The sequence below is a fragment of the Clupea harengus genome, chromosome 5 (assembly GCF_900700415.2).
Source record: "Clupea harengus chromosome 5, Ch_v2.0.2, whole genome shotgun sequence".
Lineage (NCBI taxonomy): Eukaryota > Metazoa > Chordata > Actinopteri > Clupeiformes > Clupeidae > Clupea > Clupea harengus.
In genome coordinates, this window is record NC_045156.1 from 9,097,454 (window position 1) to 9,099,953 (window position 2,500).

At 42.8% G+C, this 2,500-nt stretch overlaps 1 protein-coding gene across 3 annotated transcripts in view; it reads right to left on the reverse strand.

Annotated features, from left to right (window-relative positions):
* Positions 1-2,500, reverse strand: part of iqsec1b (IQ motif and Sec7 domain ArfGEF 1b) — a 196,159-nt gene that overhangs the window by 109,505 nt on the left and 84,154 nt on the right. The gene's annotated exons all lie outside the window — the stretch shown is intronic.

Here is a 2,500-nt window from a genome sequence, read left to right on the forward strand (position 1 = left end):
AGAGAGGGACATGCGAACAAGAGATGGCAAGAGAGGGAGCGAGAGAGAGAGCGAGAGAGGGAGCAAAGGAGAGAGAGCGAGAGAGAGCGAGAGAGAGTGATAGCAAGAGAGGGAGCAAGAGTGAGATGGAGAGAGAGAGAGGGAGGGAGCAAGAGAGGGAGCGAGAGAGAGAGATGGAGAGATAGAGAAACCATCTACAGTGGAGACAGTCACAACAGCTGCAGCAGTACAGTTTAGCTGGGTACTCTCACCTCTTCTGCCCCATAATGGTGCATTAACCCCATCAGAGAGAGAGAGAGCGAGAGGGAGAGAGGAGAGAGGGAGACAGAGAGAAAGGGGGAGAGAGAGAAGAAAAAGGGAGATAGAGAGAAAGGGAGAGAGAGAGAGAGAAGAAAAAGGGAGATGAAAGTGAGGAAAGGCAGGAATATTATTATATTATATAATATAATATATAACATAATATTTATTATATTGAGGAATGGATGGAGGGGAGTAAAATTCAGCAGTGACACAGATATAGAGAGAGCAAACAAAAAAAAAAGAAAGAGACATAGAGAGAGAGAGACATAGAGAGAGAGAGACAGAGAGAGACAGAGAAAGAGTTCTGATTTATCTTGTCTACCCAACACACAGCAGCCCCGTCCAGAGGCGTATACATGGGATTTGCCTGCTGGTAACCATGGTAACTGGATTATGTTTTCTTAGCGGGTCTCAAGAAATCAAAGAATCCTTCCCTCATACATGCAAACCACACACACACACACACACACACACACACACACACACACACACACACACACACAAGCATGCCGACACGAGCTAATGAACTATTGTGCAAACAGTCAGGTAAGAGGCTTTAATTACAGCTGGAAGGCAGGCAGCTGCTGCCTGATGCGCTTGAGTGGGCCTGGCAGAGGCAAGATCAGGAGGCGAGCTCAGCTCCTTCTCAGGAGAACAGCCCTAGGAGAGAGAGGAGAGAGGAGAGAGAGGAGAGAGAAGAGGGAGGAGAGAGAAGAGAGAGGAGAGAGAGGAGAGAGGAGAGAACAGCCCTATGAGAGAGAAGAGAGAGAAGAGAGAGGAGAGAGAAACTTTTTGATTCAATACTGAAACCAATATTACTGTATGGGAGTGAAGTTTGGGGAACTAAATTTAAAAATAAATTGGACACATGGGACAAAAGCCACCCCGAACTATTCCACTTGGAATTCTGCAAAAATATACTGGGTGTAAACAGGAGTTGCCCTAACATAGCGTGTAGAGCAGAGTTGGGAAGATACCCACTCCTTCTAGACATACAAAAGAGAGCAGCAAAATTCTGGAACCATCTGCAAATAAGCAAACCAGACAGGCACCACCACACTGCTGCCCAACTGAGGGATGGACACCCAGAGAGAGACCCCTTCAACTACCTTGTCCAAAAACATGGGCTCAGCAAGAAAGACTTAAGCATTGCCTCAAAACTAAAACAGTTAAAAGAAAGCTGTATAGAAAATTACACTAACTGCTGGAAGAATCAAATGAAAGAATCCAGCAAGCTAAATGTATACAGAACATTAAAAAAGGACTGCAAATTGGCACCATACTTAATCCAAATAAAAAATTATAAACAAAGAATTCTATTAACAAAGTACAGGCTCAGCGACCATAGTCTTGCAGTAGAAAAGGGGCGACACAGACAATGCTGGGTGGCTCCCGAAGGGAGACTATGCGTCCACTGCAATATTAACGCTGTCGAAAATGAGCCTCATTTTCTGACGGAATGTACAAAATACCACAATATAAGAAGTGCATATTACAAACAATTTGAATACATCCACCCAGGTTTCATAAACCTAACGAACCAACAAAAACTACCATTCCTCCTGGGGGAAATAGAGACCTGTAACATTTTAGCCTCCGAATATGTGCAGTCCTGCCACATCCTCCGAGAGCAGGCCATACCACCAATAAACATAGGCCTGAACTCATAGTGTTTTTTTTTTACATTTTTTTTTTTTGTATCTATTCTTATCTGTCTATGTTTTTTCTTTACGTAATTATTATAATTGTAATGTTTTTTATTTAAGCATTTTTATTTTATGGGTTTTTTTTTTTTTTCTATTATTATTTAATTAACTTATCTGTTCCTGTATTACCATTGTTGTTATTATTGTTGTTATTATTATTGTTCTTATTGTTTAAGTGCTTTGGCAACAGTGTACCATACATTCATGCCAATAAAGCCATTGAAATTGAAATTGAAATTGAAAATTGAGAGAGGAGAGAACAGCCCTAGGAGAGAGAAGAGAGAGGAGAGAGAGGAGAGAGATTAGAGAGAGGAGAGAGCAGCCCTATGAGAGAGAAGAGAGGAGAGAGAGGAGAGAGAGGAGAGAACAGCCCTAGGAGAGAGAAGAGAGAGGAGAGAGAGAAGAGAGAGAAGAGAGAGGAGAGAGAGGAGAGAGCAGCCCTATGAGAGAGAAGAGAGAGAGGAGAGGACAGAGGAGAGAGAGGAGAGAGCAGC